Here is a 9,395-nt window from a genome sequence, read left to right on the forward strand (position 1 = left end):
AATCCCACTTGGTCATGGTGGATGATCTTTTTTAATATATTGTACAACGATCAGCTTCTAACACACATGCTATTGAAATAACAAGTTTAGATTTTATTTTATTAGACTATGACAAAATAAAGGGCAGGAAACAAGAAAGAGGTAAATCTTTGGTAATGATTTCTTTACCCCAAGAGGTATTAATTTCTGGAAGATTACTCCAAGGTTAAGGAAGAAGAATTCTGGAAACTGATAAAATGTGGATCTATTGAGAAAAATAAATGTGAATTCACACACAGAAAATTACCCTTGAAACTAATATTACACTGTATCTTAACTAACTAGAATTTAAATAAAAACTCAGAAAAAAGGCAACAAAATCTAACATAGATGCTGAGGATTTTAAGGTTTTCAATGGTGGATATAAATTGAACACATGGTTTAATTAACAACATGTAGCTACATTTACAAAATGTAGCAGGGTGAGGTATATATCTATTTAAAAATATAGGAATGTGATTTCTTCAATATATTATAATATGTTGCTTGTTAATAAAAGAAATCAAAGACTATGAGGAAAAATAGGTGCAAAACAATAAATTATCCCAATTTTAACATCCAGAATTATCTAGTTCTAACTCTGGCTCAAAATCACTTCAGATACCTTATTATTCACCTATGAAATAAAAGAATAGGTTGGTAGGTGGAAAGCAAGAAAGAGGGATAACTTGAAAGAAATGAATATCACAGAAATTGGCTTATACCACACATGCCATTCAAGATAAAAATATACTAAGTTTTGTTTTATTGGTATGCTAAAATAAAGAGAAAGGGAACAAGAAAGAGATGAATCTTGGTTTGGGATATATGATTCTGGAAGATTCCTCCAAAATTAAGAAAATAGATTCTCAGTAACATTATATATTTGGAACTTTATTATTTTCATGGCTCATTTAAATTTTGCTGGGCTCAGGAAAGTCCCTGCCCTGGAAGATAACATACGAAGAGGATAGTTCTTTGCACTTTGTACCACGACAACCCCACATCTCCCATTTTTTTCGAGTACACTTATTAATTAAAGTGTAAATTACAAAAATTATACAAATCATAATTGTGTTGCTCCAGGAAACTTCACAAAGTGAACACACCACACCTATGCAATCCCCCACTCAATTCGAAATGTAGAATATCACGTAGCTCCCTACAAGGCCCTCTTGGGCCCCTTGCCACTTACCCCCACCCCTCATCTGCAAAGTAACCACAATCCTCACCTCTGGCAGCATGGTCTAGTTTTGTCTGATTTTAAATTTATGTAAATGGAACACGGCCCGCGCGCGGGCGTGTGGAGTTGAGACTGGGGTTTAGCTACTCTGCGTAGGCGTCCAGCTTTGAAATGCAGCGGGACTTAGTGAGTTTCCGCTGTCCCCAGCAGTGCGGGTGAAGCTGGTGTCTGCAGGTTTCCAGACGGCTGAGGAACTCCTAGAGATGAAACCATCCGAGCTCAGCAAAGAAGTTGGGATATCTAAAGAGGAAGCCTTGGAAACTGCAAATTATAAGAAGAGAATGTCTCACAAGTAAACCAAGATATGCTGCTACAGCTGAGTCAGGCAAGAAGTGTACAGCACTGGAACTTCTTGAGCAGGAGCATACCCAGAGCTTCATAACTACCTTCTGTTCAGCACTAGATAATATTCTTGGGGGTGGAATACCCTTAACCAAAACAACAGAAATTTGTGGTGTACTGGGTATTGGAAAAACACAATTATGTATGCAGTTGGCAGTAGATGTGCAGATACCAGAATGTTTTGGAGGAGTGGAAGGTGAAGCAATTTTTATTGGTATTGAAGGAAGTTTTATGGTTGATAGAGTGGTAGACCTTGCTACTGCGTGCATTCAGCACCTTCACCTTATAGCAGGAACACATATGGGAGAGGAGCACCCAAAAGCTTTGGAGGATTTCACTCTTAAAATATTCTTTCCCATATTTACTATTCTCATTGTTGTGACTACACAGAGCTATTGGCACAAGTTTATCTCCTTCCAGACTTCCTTTCAGAACACTCAAAGGTACTTTTAACTAATCAGATGACAACAAAGATTGATAGAAACCGGGTCTTGCTGGTTCCTGTGTTGGGTGGGGGAGAGTTGGGGACATGCTGCTACAATATGGCTAATCTTTCATTGGGACCAAAAGCAAAGGTTGGCAACATTGTACAAATCCCCAAGCCAGATGGAATCTACCGTACTGTTTCAAATCACACCTCAGGGATTTAGAGATGCTGTTGTTGCTACTGCATCTTCTTTGCAAACAGAAGGTTCGTTGAATTCCTGGAAACGGTCATGAGAATCAAAGAACAGGAATCCAAAGACTAGTCTTAAAGTATACATATATGTTGATGCTGTGAGATGTAATACATACAAGCAGTAGACTCTACTTTAAAATATAAACACGCACTATGGCATATATGAATCAAGAGCATATGAAGTGAATGTGAAAAACACTAAATGAGTATGATTCTCTGAGTTTTTCTAAAGCAGTTCTACAATTATATATTGCCTGTTTTCATTTTTAGTAACAGTCAGCAGAGATGATACAGATATTGTATTTTTGCAAATGTGGAAAGCTGGTCTCGTGTGGCCAATCTGAACTTACCATTCAGGCTGTTTTTTCCTCTTCTTTGTTAATTGCCTAGAAAATCCTAGGAAGAAAAGAGATTGGTTTTTTTTTCACATTCCTATTGGGTTCTCCTCTTTAAATGTAGTTTTGATAATTCTTAAGAATGACTTGTTTTTGAGCCATCTCTTACTTGGCATCATGGCTGCCCTCAGACCTCTGTTGAAGCCCAGTACCATTAAAAAGAGAATCAAGAAGTTCATCCAGCACCAGTCAGACCCATATGTCAAAATTAAGCACAACTGGTGGAAACCCATAGTCATGGACAATAGGGTGCACAGAAGATTCAAGGGCTAGATCTTGATGCCCGAAACTGTTACAGGAGCAACAAGAAAACAAAACACATGCTGCCCTGTGGCTTCTGAAGTTCCTAGTCCACGATGTCAAGGAGCTTGAAGTGCTCCTGATGTGCAACAAATCTTACTGTGCAGAGATTGCTCACAATGTCTCCTCCAGGAACCACAAAGCCACTGGAAAGACCAACCCAGCTGGCCATCTGAGTTACCAGTCCCAATGCTATGCTGCGCAGCCAAGAAAATGAATAGGCAGCTCATGTGCACGTCGTATTTGTGTTAATAAAACTGTAAAACTACAAAAAAAATAAATTTATGTAAATGGAATCATACGGTATAGAGTCTTTTGTGTTTAGCTTCTTTTCACTCAACATCATTTTCCTGTATTTTATCCATGCTCTTGGGTCTGGTAGTTACTCAATATCTTATTGTTACATTATATTCTGTCACGTGAATGTGTATAATTTATTCATTAATTTTACTTGTTATAAATATTTGGGTAGTTTTTTGTCTGGGATAGTACATATTTTGCTATATGAACAATATTGTACAGACTTTAGTGATAATTGTACTTATATATGTGAATTTGTGTAGTTACCTAGGAGCTGAACAGCTAGGTGATAGGACATCGCCTACACTCAGCTTTATTAAATAGTACCAAAGAAATCTCCAAAATGATCATACCATTTAAAAAATGTGTGGTAAAATGTAAACAACATAATATTTATCATTTTAACCATCCATAAGTATAAAATTCATGGTATTAAATACATTTACAATGTACCCATTACCATCACCACTAACTATACCTAAAAAGTTTGTCATCATCCCTAACATAAACCTATTAAAGAATAACTCCCCATTTCTTCCTCCCACCAGCCCCTAGCAATCTCTATTCTATTTTTTGCCTGTATGAATGAATTTGCCTATCCTAGGTAACCCATGTAAGTGGAATACATTATATGGTATAAACACAAATATAGTATTTGTTTTACTGTGTCTGGCTTATTTTAGTTAGCATAATGTTTTCAAGGTCCGTCCATGTTGAGACATATATCAAAATTTCATTTTTTATATCTGATCAATATTCCATTGAATGAGTATACCACATTTTGTTTATCCATTCATCAGTTGATGGACACATGGCTGTTTACACCTTTTGGCTACTGTCAGTAATGCTGCTATGTACATGGGTATACAAATTTCTGTTTGAGTTCTTGCTCTCAAATTTTCTAGATATATACCTACAAGTAAAATTGCTAGGTCATGTGATAGTTCTGTGTTTAACTTTCTGAGAAGATGCCAGCACCTCAGCCATGAAAAGCTGTGATCAACAATCAGAACCCAGAACCTCAATTTTTAGAGAACAAAGTCCTTATTGCCCACGCGGGCTCCAGCAAGCCACCCCAGCTGCCTGCTTGCATTTTCTTCTGAGAGCTTTATTATTTTACATTTCTTACTTAGATGTGAAATACAGCTCAAATGGATTATTTCACATTTTGTGAAGGTGGGGGAATATTCCTTTTTTCCCCCTGTAGAGATATATAATTGATACTGCACAAGTTATTAAAAAGACCATCTTTTCCCCACCTCATTGCAATGGCATTTACATCATCAGTGACCATATATGCGCATGTGTGCTTCTGGACTCTTTAGTCTATTCCATCTGTCTGTTTATCCTTGCACCAATAATACAATGTCTTCATTATAACTTTCTATTAACTCTTTTTACAGAGCCCTTCAGCTATGCTTCTTCAAGATTAATTGGCTCTTTCTCTCCATTTACATTTCCATATACATTTTAGAATGAACTTGTCAATTTCCAAAAATCCTGCTGTGTTTTTTAAAATGTAATTATATTTTAATTTTAATTCCAGTATGGTTAATATATAGTGTTATATTAGTTTCAGGAATACAATATAGTAGGTTCAATAGACAACAGATTCAACAATTCCATACATCACCCAGTGCTCATCACAGCAAGTGCACTCCTTAATCCGCATCACCTATTTCACCCATCCCATCCCCCACCTCCCATTTGATAACCATCAGTTTGTTCTCTATAGTTAGAATCTGTTTCTTGGCTTCTCTCTCTTTCCCTCTTTCTTTCTTTTACTCTTTTGTTGCTGTTGTATCTTAAATTCCACATATAACTGAAATCATATGGTATTTGTTTTTCTCTGAATGACTTATTTCACTTAGTGTTATACTCTCCAGCCCCATCTATGCCATTGCAAATGGCAAGATTTCTTTCTTTTTATGGCTGAATAATATTCCATTGTGTATATATACCACATCCTCTTTATCCATTAATCTATTGATGGATGCTTGAGCTGCTTCCATAATTTGGCTATTGTAAATAATGCTGCTATAAACATAGGGGTGCATATATCCCTTTGAATTAGTGTTTTTGTATTATTTGAGTAAATAACCAGTAGTGTGATTACTGGATCATAGGGTAGTTCTATTTTCTACCGTTCTAAGGAACCTCCATACTGTCTTCCACAGTGGCTGTGCAAGTTTACATTCCCACCAACAATGCAATAGGGTTCCTCCTTCTCCACATCCTCACCAACACCTATTGTTTTTTGTGTTGTTGATTTCAGTGATTCTGACAGGTGTGAGGTGATATCTCATTGTAGTTTTGATTTGCATTTCCCTGATGATCAGTGATGTTGAGCATCTTTTCATGTGTCTGTTGGCCATCTGGATGTCTTCTTTGGAGAAATGTCTGTTCATACCTTCTGCACATTTCTTAACTGCATTATGTATTTTGGGGGGTTGAGCTTAATAAGTTCTTTATAGATTTTAGATATTAACCCTTTATCAGATATATCATTTGGAAATACCCTCTCCTATTCAGTAGGTTGCCTTTTAGGTTTTTTTAAAAAAAGATTTAGGGAAAGTGGGGCGAGGGGCAGAGGGCAGAGGGAGAGAGAATCTTGAGCAGATTCCCCACTGACCATGGAACCTGATGTGGGCTCAATCTCAAGATCCTGAGATCATGACCTGAGCTGAAATCAAGAGTCAGATGCTTAACCACCTGAGCCACCCAGGCACCCAGGTTGCCTTTTAGCTTTGTTGATTGTTTCCTTCGATGTGCAAAAGCTTTTTATTCTGATGAAGTCCCAATAGCTTATTTTAGGTTTTGTTTCCCTTGCCTCAGTAGACATATCTAGTAAGAAGCTGCTACAGCTGATGTCAAAGAGGGTATTGCCTGTGTTCTCCTCTAGGATTTTGATAGTTTCCTGTCTCACATTTAGGTCTTTCATCCATTTTGAAGTTATTTTTGCATATGGAGTAATAAAGGGGTGCCTTTCATTCTTCTGCATGTTGCTGTCTGGTTTTCCCAACACCATTTGTGGAAGAGACTATCTTTGTTTTCACAGGATATGCTTTCCTGCTTTGTCGAATATTAGTTGACCATATAGTTGTGGGTCCATTTGTGGGCATTCTATTCCATTCCACTGATCTATGTGTCTGTTTTTGTGCCAGTACCACACGGTCTTGATGACTACAGCTTTTTTTTTCCCTCATTAAATTTATGTTTTAATGGGTCTCAAAATTCTGTGACAGATTTTTGGTCAAGTTGTTTCCATTAAAAAGTACTGATTTTAAAAACCAATAACTTAAAACTACCACACACATGAAAAAACAATTGGTCCACAAATCATTTTCCTTTCCTTCTGATGGTTTTACGGTGCATTGTTATCATTAACCAGTCTTTTACTATTAAACTTAAATGGCCAATTAACACAAACAGTTCTGACACCATTCTTCCACCACTGATTAAGCCTGGGGTGGCAGTGGATATTGGGGATAATATTCATTTAGCCTTCTGAGCTTTCTGGGCAGACGTGGTGACCTTGCCAGCTCCAGCTGCCTTCTTGTCCATTGCTTTGATGATACCCACGGCAATCATCGGTCTCATGTCACGAACAGCAAAACAGCCCAGAGAAGGATAGTCAGAGAAGCTCTCAACACACATAGGCTTGCCAGGAACCATATCAACAATGGCAGCATCACCAGATTTCAAGAACTTGGGACCATCTTCCAGCTTTTTTCCAGAACAACAATCTATCATCTCTTCAGCTCAGCAAACTTGCAAGCAATGTGAGCTGGGTCACAATCCAGCACAGGGGCATATCCAGCATGGATTTGGCCTGGATGGTTCAGGATAATCACCTGAGCTGTGAAGCCAGCTGCTTCCATTGGTGGATCATTTTTGCTGTCACCAGCCACATTGCCACAACAAACATCTTTGACAGATATGTTCTTCACATTGAAGCCCACATTGTCCCCAGCAAGAGCCTTGCTCAAAGCTTCATGGTGCATTTCAACAGACTTTACTTCAGTTATAAGATTGACTGGAGCAAAGGTGACCACCATGCCAAGTTTAAGAACACCAGTCTCCACTCTGCCCACAGGGACAGCACTGATACCACCAATTTTGTAGACATCCTGGAGGGGTAGATGCAAGGGCTTGACAGTTGGATGAGTTGGTGGCAGAAGGCAATCCAGAGCTTCAAGCAGTGTGGTTCCACTGGCATTCCCATCTTTATGGGTGACTTTCCATCCCTTGAACCAAGACATGTTAGCACTTGGTTCCAGCATGTTTTCACTATTCCAACCAGAAATTGGCACAAATGTTACTGTGTAGGGGTTGTAGCCGATCTTCTTCTTTTTTTTTTTTAAAGATTTTATTTATTTATTTGACAGAGAGAGACACAGCAAGAGAGGGAACACAAGCAGGGGGAGTGGGAGAGGGAGAAGCAGGCTCCCCGCAGAGCAGGGAGCCCGATGCGGGACTCGATCCCAGGACCCTGGGATCATGACCTGAGCCGAAGGCAGTCGCTTAACCAACTGAGCCACCCAGGCGCCCTATAGCCGATCTTCTTAATGTAGGTGCTGCCCTCCTTAATGATTTCCTCATATCTCTTCTGGCTATAGGGTGGCTCAGTGGAATCCATTTTGTTAACACCAACAAGTAGCTGTTTTACACCCAGTGTGTAGGCCAGAAGGGCATGTTCATGGGTCTGCCCATTCTTGGAGATACCTACTTCAAATTCACCAACACCAGCAGCAACAATCAGGACAACACAGACAGCCTGAGATGTGCCTGTAATCATGTTTTTGATAAAGTCTCTGTGTCCTGGGGCATCAATGATGGTCACATACTTGCTGGTCTCAAATTTCCACAGGGAGATATCAATGGTGATACCACATTCATGTTCAGCTTTCAGTTTATCCAAGACCCAGGCATATTTGAAGGAGCCCTTTCCCATCCCAGCAGCCTCCTTCTCAAATTTTTCGGTAGTTCTTTTGTCGATCCCATCACATTTGTAGGTCAAATGACCAGGAGTTGGTAGACTTGCCCAAATCTACATGTCCCATGATGATGAGGTTGATGTGAGTTTTTTCCTTTCCCATTTTGGTTTAGGTCTAGTAGTGGTTTTCATGACACCTGTGTTCTGGCAGCAAACCCATTGCAAAAAAAAAGCTACAGCTCTTTAATATAGCTTGAAGTCAGGCATTGTGATGCCTCCCACTTTGCTTCTCTTTTTCAAGATTGCTTTGCCTCTTTGGGGTCTTTAGTGGTTCCATACAGATTTTTGGATTGTTTGTTCTAGCTTTGTGAAAAATGCTGATGGTATTTTGATAGGGATTTCATTGAATGTGTAGATTGCTTTGGATAGCATAGACATTTTAACAATGTTTGTTCTTCCAATCCATGAGCATGGAATGTTTTTCCATTTCTTTGTGTCCTTTCAATTTCTTTCATAAGTGTTCTACAGTTTTCATAGTACAGATCTTTTACCTCTTTGCTTAGGTTTATTCCTAGGTATCTTATGTTTTTTGCTGCAATTGTAAATGCGATCAATTCCTTGATTTCTTTTTCTGCTGTTTCATTATTGGTGTATAGAAATGCAACAAATTTCTGTACATTGATTTTATATCACCGACTTTGTGAATTCATATATCAGTTCTAAGTAATTTTCTGGTGAGGTCTTTTGGGTCTTCTACATAGGGTATCATGTTGTCTGCAAATAGTGAAAGTTTGACTTCTTCCTTGCTTATTTGGATGCCTTGTATTTCTTTTTGTGGTCTGATTGCTAGGACCTCCAGTACTATGTTAAATAACAATGGTGAGAACGGACATCCTTGTCTTGTTCCTGACCTTAGGGGAAAAGCTTTCAGATTTTTCCCATTGAGGGCCATTTTAGCTGTGGGTCTTATGTATATGGCCTTTATTATCTTGAGGTATTTTCCATCTACTCTACTTTGTTGAGGGTTTTTATCAAGAATAGATGCTATATTTTGTCAAATGCTTTTTCTGCATCTATTGAAAGGATCATATAGTCTTATACTTTCTTTTATTAATGCGGTCACACTGATTGATTTGCAAATATTGATCCACCCCTGCAGCCCAGGAGTAAATCCCACTTCAT

The 9,395-nt window shown here is 38.6% G+C and overlaps 2 pseudogenes; one reads left to right on the forward strand and one right to left on the reverse strand.

Moving 5' to 3' along the window:
• Positions 1 to 2,323, forward strand: part of LOC118008802 — a 101,844-nt pseudogene extending 99,521 nt beyond the window's left edge.
• A 4,449-nt stretch (positions 2,324 to 6,772) lies between these two features.
• On the reverse strand, positions 6,773 to 8,376 carry LOC118009058 (annotated as a pseudogene).
• Between the last annotated feature and the right edge of the window lie 1,019 nt (positions 8,377 to 9,395).

This window comes from Mirounga leonina, unplaced genomic scaffold (genome assembly GCF_011800145.1).
Source record: "Mirounga leonina isolate KUSES-001 unplaced genomic scaffold, KU_Mleo_1.0 Mir_101609, whole genome shotgun sequence".
Classification (NCBI taxonomy): Eukaryota; Metazoa; Chordata; class Mammalia; order Carnivora; family Phocidae; genus Mirounga; species Mirounga leonina.